Genomic DNA, 12,797 nt, shown 5'->3' with positions numbered 1-12,797 from the left:
AATTTTCACCCTTTTTCCACAGCAGCACATCTTACACTCTTCATTTCTCATCTTTTTCGGTTTCCCCTTAGTCCATGACTCACTTTCACACAGCATTATGCTCCAGACGTACAGTCTCAGAAATTTCTTGTTAATATCAAGGTCCATGTACCGTTCTAGTGCACTTCTTTTGGTCTGTAATAAACTCTTTGGTTGCGCTAGTCTGGTTCGTATGTGCTCCTTGCTTCATCAATCATGGGTTATTTTCTTCCAACCTGGTAGAATTCCTTCACTTTTTTTGTTAAGTTTCTGATTACCCTTATTTCTGCTACTCCTCATTACACTATTATTCTTCGGTTCTCTCTTAATTTATGATCTGCGCTCAGTAGACTGTTCTTTACCTTGAGAGTGTCTTGTAATTCTCCCTTATTTTCGCTGAACATAGTAACAACATCAGGGAATCTTAGCTTTCATATTCTTTCACGGCAAATTTTAATCACGCTCTTGAATCTCCTTATTACTTCCGTCTTTGCTTCTTCAGTGTAGAGATTGAACAGTTGGAGAGGAAGACTGCTTCATTGTCTTACATCCTTTTCCTCCAAACACTTGGTCCTCGATATTCCTTTATTACTGATAATTTTGACGAGCACTGTATTTGAACTGTCTTTCCATAAAGCTTGCACCTTTTTTCCTGAAAATTTCGAACGTCCTGTACATTTTACATTCTCAAAGGCTTTTTGGTAGTCATCAAATTGTAAGAGCGTTTATTTTTCTTACGTCTTGCTTCCTTTGTGAAGGGCAACAACATAACTATGTCTCTAGTGCCTTATCTTCTTCTTTTAGCCAAGTTTTTTCGCAGTTGTATCTACATTAATCTCTACAGCTTTGTAACTGACCTTATTAACGGTGTCAATTAATCTTCTTGCTATTTACTGTCGGAGTGTCTACAACCTTAGAGAAACTTAAACATTCCTGAATAATTCAGCGATCCTCTTCATTCCACAGTGATTCTTCGAGACGATTCTTTCATACCTCAGTCTACACTTCACCATTATTAAATTGTGATCACGGTCTAAATCTTCTGTATACGCCTTACAAGGCCGGCCGCAGTGGCCGAGCGGTTCTAGGCCCTTCAGTCTGGAACCGCGCCACTGCTACGGTCCCGGGTCGAATCCTACCTCGGGGATGGATGTGTGTGATGTCCTTAGGTTAGTTAGGTGTAAATAGTTCTAAGTTCTAGGGGACTGATGATCTCAGATAATAAGTCCTATAGTGCTCAGAACCATTTGACCCATTTGAACGCCTTACAATCCAGTATCTGATTACGGCATCTCTCCCTCAGCATGATATAATCACTATTACCAGCTGAGGTTACTGCAGATATCCGTTAGTCTTTCTTCTCTCTTATCCTTGCAACTAAGCCCATATGTTCCCGCGACACCGTCTTCAGTCCCTTCAACGAACACAGTAATCACCCTACTACCTTTACATATTGAGTCAACCGCTCAAAACCCTCATACTCTGTTTCTTCATCTTATGCTTATCATGTAGTCATGTATGCCTGAACTATCTTTGTCTGCGTTGGTCTGCTGTCGAATGTGGTGATAAAAAGCCTATCCCTGAAGTATCCACAGCAACCCACTCTCTACGCTGCCTTCACAACGAATCCTACTCCTGTTACATCATTTTCTGCTGCTGCCAATAGTACCACATATTCGTCTTATCAGAAATCCTTAAGTTTCTCCCAGTTCACTTCACTGACACAAACTGGATCTGGATCGAGACTCTACATTTGCTTTTTAAGATTTTCTGGTTTCCCTGCCACATTCAGACTTCTGATAATCCACGTGTCAACTCGCAGGACATTTCCTTACATTAGATACTCAGTTTATATCTCATGGTCACTTCACCAATGGCACAACTCTACCGGAGATCAGAATGAGTAGCTAATCCGGGATTTTTTCGCGATGAAGAGGTCACCATGACATTTTTTTCAATTACGACCACGTTATCTGTGGATATGCATTCTTAAATGTAACAGTTTTGCATTACTTCTGCAGCCCTTCTCTATCTCTATACCACCGGGACGTTAAACTCTAATCGTCCTTCCTTCCTTTGTTACTTCTGCGCCCTCATAATATTGACAATTAGAAATCGTACGTACTGCTTTAATGGGAGTTTGCAATACGAAGTGCTGAACTTTTCTCCACTCTTGCGACCACTTTGACAAGTCTGTTGGTAGAACGACGGTGACTCTTTACGCTGGAAGTCTTCGGCCACCTTTTCAGGATGTTTGTATTCAAAATTTAAGCACTCATACAAAAATGGTGAACCAACTGTACATAGTGCACATATAACCGAATGATATTTGTTATCTGGAGTCTGGTGTTGTACTTGGAGCGTCTCAGTGACTGACAAAGAGGGCTGAGATAATCAGCCTTCCAAAGTTTCAACGGAGCTCACAGTCTGCAGCATTGTCGCCAAAACTGATTGGGGCTCTGTGGTTTAGATTCAAATGGTTGAAATGGCACTGAGCACTATGTGACTTAACAGCTGAGGTCATCAGTCCCCTAGAACTTAGAACTACTTAAACCTAACTAACCTAAGGACATCACACACATCCATGCCAGAGGCAGGATTCGAATCTGCGACCGTAGCGGTCGCGCGGTTCCAGACTGAAGCGCCTAGAACCGCTCGGCCACTCCGGCCGGCTGTGGTTTAGAGCCGGGTGCACTGTTTGAACCAGAGATTTCGAAATTTCTGTGGCAAGTAAGGTTGTGAATTTCTGGACAGGGGATGTAGGGTTGAGTATTGTACTCATAGGATCTCACAAACTCGCCCAGACTTGCACTGCACACCAGAGACACCTACGCAGTTGACCGAGCGTGGAGTGTACAAAAATGTTTTTCTTGCTTAAGCGAGTATCCATCCATTCCAGATAACGACAGTCGTAGGTCCCGAAGAATTGGGGTAATATCCAAATACATAGTCTCCACAGGTGAATGGATTAAAATACTGGAGATCAGATGCCACGACTTTCGCAAGGAACTCCCAGAGTTTGAAGTAATTTTAAAAAGCATTGAATCTTACACAGTAAAAGGTACAGAAAGACGACTGTAACCAGAAATTGACAGCAGCGAGATTTTTGGCACGTGTCGAAGGGCTAGGCTAATGGGGAATCGAGGTTGTGTATTTGCCGATTTAGACAACAAACACAAATCCACCCAAATAGGAAATGAAATTGCAAGCGAGACTGCCTGCCGGAGTGGCCGAGCGGTTGTAGGCGCTAAAGTCTGGAACCGCGTGACCGCTACGGTCGCAGGTTCGAATCCTGCCTCGGGCATGGATGTGTGTGATGTCCATAGGTTAGTTAGGTTCAAGTAGTTCTAAGTTCTAGGGGACTGATGACCTCAGAAGTTAAGTCCCATAGTGCTCACAGCCATTTGAACCATTTTGCAAGCGAGACTGTTTGGTCATTCCGTATCACTAACGGGTATAACATCAGAGTTAGATCTTTTTATCAACCACACGACACGTCCCCAGACGTAAACGAAAACCTTAGAGGAAACAGCGATAGGCTATTAGAAATGTTCCCTACCCAGTACTGGAGAAGACGTTACTCGTTTAACGCTCACCTAACAAAAATTATAGACTATTTTGTGAGAAGACATCCAGAAAACTCAGTTAATGTCTTCTCTGAAAACTATGCATAGAGAGCGTGCGGAAGTCCACTCATGATTCAGATATTTTAACCTTAATGGAAACAAATAAATCACGCATCGATGAAGATGTTCGAATTGAAAACTGAATCAATAAACATGAGGCAATTGCAGTAGTAAGCAGATACAGAGCTTGTCGTGTCACATCTCAGGAAGGAACTCGAAACATTCACCTGACGGTAGGAGCATGTAGTAGAACTGTGGCTCGAGTTGAAAATAATTGTCTAACATATACTGGACTGTAATGCCAACGGCCTTGCCGCAGTGGTAACACCGGTTCCCGTCAGATGAACGAAGTTAAGCGCTGTCGGGCTGGGCTAGCACTTGGATGGGTGACCATCCGGTCGGCCGAGCGCTGTTGGCAAGCGGGGTGCACTCAGACCTTGTGAGGTAAACTGAGGAGCGGCTCCGGTCTCGGAAACTGACACACGGCCGGGAGAGCGGTGTGCTGACCACACGCCCCTCCATATCCGCATCCAATGATGCCTATGGGCTAAGGATGACACGGCGGCCGGTCGGTACCGTTGGGCCTTCATGGCCTGTTCGGGAGGAGAAAATACTGGACTCTAATGTTCCTCGTAGAATGATCCATAGACTAAGGGAACCCACTGGCGTACTCTCCTTGTAAAGATATTTCGAAATAAACAGTGACTTCTCCATAGCTGAATCATTCAGACATTAGAGGCAGTGGCGTTGCTTGGTTGATTGATTTGGGGGAGGGGTCCAAACAGCTAGTTCATCGGTCCCATCAGGGAAGGATGAGGATGGAATTCAGCCGTGCCGTTTCGAAGAAATCATCCCGGCATTAGCATCAAGTGATTTAGGGAAATCCCGGACAAACTAAATCAGTATGGCCAGACGCGGGTTTGAACCGTCGTCCTCCCGAATGTGAGTCCAGTGTGCTGACTGACCACTGCGCCACCTCGCTCGGTGGCAGTGGTATTAGAAACAACTGTAACATTTCACTGAAGAGAAAAAAGTCATGGAATACCTCCTAATACCGTGTCGGACACCCCGGTGTACGAGGTGCATTCAAGTTCTAAGGCCTCCGATTTTTTTTCTAATTAACTACTCACCCGAAATCGGTGAAACTGGCGTTACTTCTCGACGTAGTCGCCCTGCAGACGTACACATTTTTCACAACGCTGACGCCATGATTCCATGGCAGCGGCGAAGGCTTCTTTAGGAGTCTGTTTTGACCACTGAAAAATCGCTGAGGCAATAGCAGCACGGCTGGTGAATGTGCAGCCACGGAGAGTGTCTTTCATTGTTGGAAAAAGCCAAAGTCACTAGGAGCCAGGTCAGGTGAGTAGGGAGCATGAGGAATCACTTCGAAGTTGTTATCACGAAGAAACTGTTGCGTAACGTTAGCTCGATGTGCGGGTGCGTTGTCTTGGTGAAACAGCACACGCGCAGCCCTTCCCGGACGTTTTTGTTGCAGTGCAAGAAGGAATTTGTTCTTCAAAACATTTTTGTAGGATGCACCTGTTACCATAGTGCCCTTTGGAACGCAATGGGTAAGGATTACGCCCTCGCTGTCCCAGAACGTGGACACCATCATTTTTTCAGCACTGGCGGTTACCCGAAATTTCTTTTTTGTGGCGGTGAATCTGTGTGCTTCCATTGAGCTGACTGGCGCTTTGTTTCTGGATTGAAAAATGGCATCCACGTCTCATGCATTGTCACAACCGGCGAAAAGAAAGTCCCATTCATGCTGTCGTTGCGCGTCATCATTGCTTGGCAAGATGCCACACGGGCAGCCCTGTCGTCGTCCGTCAGCATTCGTGGCACCCACCTGGATGACACTTTTCGCATTTTCAGGTCGTGAAGCGGGATTGTGTGCACAGAACCCACAGAAACGCCAACTCTGGAGGCGATCTGTTCAACAGTCATTCGGCGATCCCCCAAAACAATTATCTCCACTTTCTCGATCATGTCGTCAGACCGGCTTGTGCGAGCCCGAGGTTGTTTCGGTTTGTTGTCACACAATGTTCTGCCTTCATTAGACTGTCGCCCTCACGAACGCACTTTCGACACATCCATAACTCCATCACCACATGTCTCCTTCAACTGCCGATGAATTTCAGTTGGTTTCACACCACGCAAATTCAGAAAACGAATGATTGCGCGCTGTTCAAGTAAGGAAAACGTCGCCAGTTTAAGTATTTAAAACAGTTCTCATTCTCGCCGGTGGCGGTAAAATTCTATCTGCCGTACGGTGCTGCCATCTCTGGGACGTATTGACAATGAACGTGGCCTCATTGTAAAACAATGCACATGTTCCTATCTCTTTCCAGTCCAGAGAAAAAAAAATCGGAGGCCTTAGAACTTGAATGCACCTCGTATGATGCAACTCGACGTGTCCTGAACTCAACAAGTCGTGAGACGCCACCTGCAGAAATATTGAGCCACGCTGCCTCCATAGCCATCCATAATTGCGAAAGCGTTTCCGACACAGGATGTTGTGTACGATCTGACCTCTCGATTACGTCCATAAATGTGTGATGGATTCACGTCGGGCGGTCTGTGTGACCAAATCATTTCCTAAAATTATCCACAATATTCTTCTAACCAATCGCGAACATTGTAACCTGGTGACACGGCGCAAACATAACCATTTCCAGTCAACGATCGATTCAGTTGGAACAGAGGACCCAGTCCACTGGATATGAACACCACCCAAACGATTATGGAGAAACCCCCAGCTTGCACAGTGCCTTGTTAACACCCTGCCGTCCAGCGACAACACAGTAGTTTCGTGCGCGAAATAGCGGTCAACGGCCGGCGACACCAGAGCGGTGTCGTGTGCATAGTACCGTTCAGTGGCCGGCGACAGCACTTTAGTATCTTTCGCTTTCTGTTGGTGTTTTGTTTAGGTAACAATAAGTTACACACGTCAACAAGTTTTTTGTTTTTGTGAGTACTTGAGCCCTTGCACCATGGCAGACGAAAGAGACGATACGATTATTTACGACAAATTCGCGGAGCAAAACTTGGAGGTTGCCACTACATCGTGTACGTCTCATCATGGTCCGGTTGACAGACTTTTCGGTCAGATAAGGTAACACCAACTAATAGGGCTACGTATTTCCGAACCGATAAACTGTGGAACGTCCCCTTGGAACAATTTATACGCGACTGTGCTTAAACTGACACACAATAATTTTAGCGCAACGCAATCTGACTATCAAAAATCCCTACAAAAGAATGGCCCCGACAAACATTAAACTATACGTTTCACAAATCACTTACCTCACCAAAAATCTTCCTTACTCGAACTACTGCAATACAGCGAGCGCCACTACTGCCAGCTAAATAAAAGATTCAAACTACGGAAGGCACTAACTACTGATAGGCATACTTAGCAAATGAAAGATTTTAATGGAGAACAAACAATGTATCACAAGTCATAATATATGTAATTTCAAAACTCCGCCATCTCTCTCCTCACATCCACCACTGCTGGCGGCTCACCTCCAACTGCGCAACGCTACGCGCTGTTCACATCCAGCTGCCGCTGCCCAACACTACAATGGCAGACAACAAAGCAAACTAGCCACAGACTGCACACAGCACAGCCAGTGATTTTCATACAGAGCGCTATGTAACGTTGCCAATAAGAAAACATAAACAGCCTACTTACAACTGCCATGTATGTTCCAAAAACAAAGAAAAGAACAACAAACATAATGTGCAAGTCTCATGAAGTTGTGTTACATCTTTGAGACTGTTTTGCTGCATATCATACGAAAGAGAAATACTAAGTACCGAAGACCAGGCAAATAAATATATGAAACAAACAAATTTCCTATTTATTTACGTATGTATATCTTCGAAATTTCATGAAAGTCGGTGGACAGGATTGAGAACTTAAGAGAACAAACGATGAGATTAGTAAAACCTAACAATTTATAAACTCTCGATAATGTCAAGAACGGCCGGCGACAAGCCAAGTAATCCGAATTAGAGCTGCCGGAGCCAAGGGAGTAAATTTGTACGAGACGTGCGGGCGGCAAAATGTTAACAAGTAGAGTCCATGGCTTCGTGAAGTCTGCGGGGCACACTCGAATCCTACCATCAGCTCTGACCAACTGAAATCGGGACTCATCTGACTGGAAAATGGTATCCAGTCGTCTAGGGTCCAATTGATATGGTCACAAGATTAGGAAAGGTGCTGTAGACGGTATCGTACTGTTAGCAAAGGCAGTCGCGTGGATCGTCTGCTACCATAGCCCATTAGCGACGAGTTTCGCCGCACTGTCCTAACGGATACATTCGTCGTAGGTCCCTCATTGATTTATGCGGTTATTTCAAACTGTTGCCTGTTTTTTAGCACTTTATAAAACGTCGCTGCTCTCGTTCGTTTAGTGAAGGGCGTTGGCCACTGCGTTGTCCATAGTAAGAGATAATAACTGAAGTCTGATATTCTCAGCACACTCTTGACACTGTGGTTCTCAGAGTATTGAATTTCCTAACGATCACCGAAATGGAATGTCTCATACCTCTAGCTCTGACTACCATCTCGTGTTGGATGTTTTCCTGAGGGATATAGCGTCAAAGAATGTCTAATTGGCGCATTATATCGTGAAAATCCCGACCTGTTTGGTGGGCCCTCCCATCGTTCTCCGAACGTTCTCAATATCAGGCGACCTTGCTGACGAAGGTGTCGTTTGACATGCACGAAGAGAAGCAGTAGAAGCTCGCACCGCGTGTGGGCGGGCTTTATCTTGGTGAAACGTAAGTCCAGGATGGCTTGACATGAAGGGTAATAAAACTGGGCTAGAATATCATCAACGTATAACTGTGCTGTAAGGGTGCCACAGGTGATAACAGTGGGATCTTGCTATGAGATGAAATGGCTGCTCTGTCCTGGTCGCCGGGTCATAGGGCGGGCAACACTCAGGCTGGTATCCTACCGCTGTCCAGAACGTCTCCAGACACTCTGCGGTGGCCGTCGAGGCTCGTTTTGAAACGGTACTCTTCACTGAAGACATTTCTGCTCCAGTCAACCGGTTTCCTGGCCGAATGTGCCCGAAACCACTGCAACTGGCTTTTTAGTGCGCAGAGGTCAATAGCAGCTCATCCCCCTCTTAATGGTCTTTGTGGTCACTAAGTCGCCAGTTGTACGTCAGATCGATGATGATAATGAACCTGGGGCTCTGAGTGTTCTCTGGCGGTTTTTCGATCCTCTAGTTCTGTCGTCTCTGTAGGTCGACTGCTTCGTTCTTGACAGTGTGTGGACTGTGGTTCACCCATTACAGTCAACATTGTAGGACTGAGGCATCACTTCTGTTCAAATGTCGAGCGATTCACTGGTTACTCCAGCCGGCTTCTTTGAGCCCATTATATGTCCTCTTTCAAATGCTAAGACCTGCGTGTACTGTACACACGCCTGTTTGCGAGGCGTGGTTATTGTACATCTGAGGACATGGAATGAAATTCGCAAAGGCCTTATGCTATGTTATCAACAGCTGGAGGGTTAAATTGTGTTGCAGCGTCACACATTCATCCACCTGCCGCCAAAGTTTACAAAAGTATGCACCTCCTGTCGATAACTGTATCACTATCAGTTTGTGACCAATTTGCAAAACTTCTCTGGGACCCGTCGATTTTTGTTATCTTACCGTGTAGAAATAACGCCACGTTTGCTCAGAAAAGTGTATTGGCAACCTTGTTGTTTATGTTGTATATTAATAACATGATAGGTGAGCCGTGTTGGGACTGGTGCCAGGGCTATCTTTGGTTAGGCACAATCGATTCCATCTGGCAGAAGTTTGTTTTAGGAGCCTGGGTCGGCACAGGATATAGCGGGCAGTACGGAGTGGAAGGGGGGAACAACGTTGGGGACGGAACGTGGAAGTGCGCGTATTAGCGAGACGTTGGAGAGACGGTAGCGAGCGCCGTGTGCCCGAGTACGGGCGGCAGTTGGCGCCTGACCTTACTGGGGTCAGTAACAGCGGGCCGGCGCTGTGGCTTCTTGGCAACCTCGTGAAGCTATGCATGTGCTCGCGTCCGTGAAGGAACACGCTGTTACTATCGGACTAAGCAACGTCTGGTGTCTTCACCACATCCATCCAGCAGCTGGCATCGAGTTAAGTAATTCAAGTCCTATCAAAGATTAGTGAAATATAAAGATGATTGCTCTTGAGGCAGAAAAGTGTTGCAAGGACTGTGATGTGATATTTCATGCCTCTTATTAAGTGTGTGCTTCGCTCCTTAATAGTACTGTTCTTACTTCAGCTGGCAAGTGTCTAAAACATTGATACTTGTGCGCAGCGTTACCGAACGATCTATATCCCATGTCTAAAGATTGCCGTGTGGTACCTTACAGGCTCACATAAGATGCTCCATGTGATGCTTGGGTTTTAATGAGCCAGTTTCGTTTGCATCATTCGTGTACGTGGTTCTGCCTAAAGGAATGAAATCAGTTTTATTCTTGTTTCCTGTATAAGTTTGAGTGTTAAGGTGAAGGAAGGGTTGTTTGGTTCCCTGTTGTCGCTTCTGATTTATGTTTCAGAGATCGGAAGCAGTGGGCCACCGAAGTGCAGAGCCTCCCCTTTTAAATTAGTAGCGCGTGTAACGGCGGTGGATTTCGCCTGAGCTCGCGTGTGCTGTTTGGTTCCGATTTCGGTATTCTGAACGGGTTGGAAGTACAAACGGACTCCACATCTTAATTCGAAGATGAGTACTCAGTCGCCTCCACCGTTCGTGGCCAAGTTACTGCACAAGCTGCAGTTTCCTAAGACTTGTGGTGGCTCTGCAAGGTTGCCCGGGTTAAATGTTTTAAATATTTGTTATGCATAGCGGAGTGCTGCCTGAGAAAAGCTGCAGAAATATTTCTTCACATTTCGACAAGAAATAAAAGTAACATGAAGACTGGCAACTTGATTTAAATTTATAGTAATATGAAAGTATGCACTTAATTCAAACCGTTTTCTAAAATTGCGGTTTAATTCAACCTTAGTGGCGCATGTCAGTTTTGATGGGGAAATAACTGTTATTATTGATCAAACTGTCTATAAGATTGTAAAGTTGTTTGGTAATATCTCGCTCGGGAGAGGCGGTTTTCAATCTATGTGGAAATAATAATTGATTTCCTGGTTATTTGATGTAAAGTTTATTTTAAATTATTTACTTGGCCCGAATGGCGGTTTTTTAAATGTTTGCAAAGAGATTAATTCGCTTTTGGTTTCATATAACAAGCAGTTTGTTAAATTGGCCGGAGAGGCGGGTTTTTAATCGTTTTTAAAGACATTAATTCATTTGTGGTTTTATGTAACAATCAGTTTGTGAAGTTTGCCTGAGTGGCGTTTCTTAAACAAATTATTACCTGATGTATGATTGTAATTTTCTTAATGATTTATCTATGATGCAAATAAATATGTTGAAATGAAATGGTCACTTTATGGGTCAAGTCCTTCCACTCCCTTTCTATTAAAAGTTAAGGAAGTTGCAGTTCACAATAGAAATAGCGTACCAATAGGCAGTATTACTAGCAAAGTCAGACTTTTCGCCAGTGATACTGTTATACATAGCGGAGTGCTGCCTGAGAAAAGCTGCAGTAATATTTCTTTACATTTTGACAAGAAATAAAAGTGACATGAAGACTGGCAACTTGATTTAAATTTGTAGTAACATGAAAGTATGCACTACAGGAAATCAAAACAGTAGTATGCTATGCCTACCGCGTTAGCAATTGAGTATGTGACTCCCTCTCAGCTCAAACAGGTACAAGGCAGACATAATTGATCATGAAACGGAATAATTACATAGGCTGAGTGGTAGGTAAGGCAGGACGCGAAGTTACTTCATTGGCTCGACAGTCGGAAAATGCAGTCAATCTACAAAGGAAGCTGCTTACAAGTGACTTGAGCGTCACACCTAACAATATTGCTCAAGTGTGTGAGACCCATACGAAAAAGGACTAACGGGGGATACCGAACGTATGAAAAGAGGGCGACAGTAATAGCGGTTTGACTCACAGGAGAGCGTCATGGAAAATGCTGAAAAACCCGAGTCGGTTCACTCTTGAACATAGACGCACGTTCCTCAGCGAAGGGTTACTTGCTAAATGTCAAGAACCTGTATTCAGCGAAGAACCCAGAGCTTTCGTTCAATACCTTAAGGCCCTTGAAGACAAAATTACATTTCTCAAAGTTCGCACTGGGGCATTTAAGCACTCACTTGTCCCGTGTTTCAAGTGCGATTAGAACGGCAAGAGCTCTAACATACAGTGCCATGCTAAGTTCCCTCCGCCGTGCACTTCACAATGTATTGCACTGAATGTATGCAGATTGAGATGTAGACGCAGATAGAGCATTCCCTATTTTACGTACCAGTATAGCCGTAATCTGCAGACCTATGTCCACATGCTTAGAGTTACGTGAAATACTGCTAGCGGATAGCGTGAGTGCACTCTTCGATTTTGTTCCGTATCAGTTACAAAGTTGCCAAACTAGTGAGAGGTTGTTGCCGTTATAGGTCTTAAAAGAACTGCATGATACACGTACTTCCCCTAGTTTTGGTCAAATACCTTTTAGATTGTGTATTTATCAGACTCGCCATTTATTGGAAGCTATAGTGACGCGATACAGGCAAACTACACACTGGTGCAAACAAATTACATAAAATGTATTAATACAGTTATAATTTTTAAAATTTTTGGCAGGCTTGTTAAGTGACTGCAAGTTATTTTGGATGCAATTAGCGGGGCGCGGGGAGAGGGGGAGAGAGGGAGGTTCAGTGACAAACTGTGAAGCCCCCTTCCCCTCCAGATTTGGACTCTTCTATTGCTTAAGCAGTTCAAATTTATATGCAGACGTCGCACAATTTTCACTGTGAACGGATCTCCTCACTTTTTAACTGTTTTAGAGAAGAGAGTTATATAATGTTGTGCTGGTCGTTGACCTGATTTGCAACTGCGCTCCACTATAACGTATCAAACAAATAGCACCTTCCAATAAAATTTTTATTTCATCAGCTAAGCGACCTTGTGCAAACGTGTCCAAGATAAAATATCGGCAATGTTTTCAAATCTGTAATGGTGTAGATTAAATGTTTAATTTGTGCCCATCGATTAACAACGTTGCTGTAGAGTAC

At 44.4% G+C, this 12,797-nt stretch overlaps 1 pseudogene; it reads left to right on the top strand.

Annotated features, from left to right (window-relative positions):
* Positions 1-3,944: 3,944 nt before the first annotated feature.
* LOC126189936 (5S ribosomal RNA) lies at positions 3,945-4,062 on the top strand (annotated as a pseudogene).
* Positions 4,063-12,797: the final 8,735 nt, after the last annotated feature.

Source organism: Schistocerca cancellata, chromosome 5, assembly GCF_023864275.1.
Source record: "Schistocerca cancellata isolate TAMUIC-IGC-003103 chromosome 5, iqSchCanc2.1, whole genome shotgun sequence".
Taxonomy (NCBI): Eukaryota; Metazoa; Arthropoda; class Insecta; order Orthoptera; family Acrididae; genus Schistocerca; species Schistocerca cancellata.
The sequence above is the reverse complement of the archived record's forward strand: the minus strand, read 5'-3'. Positions and strand labels throughout refer to the sequence as shown.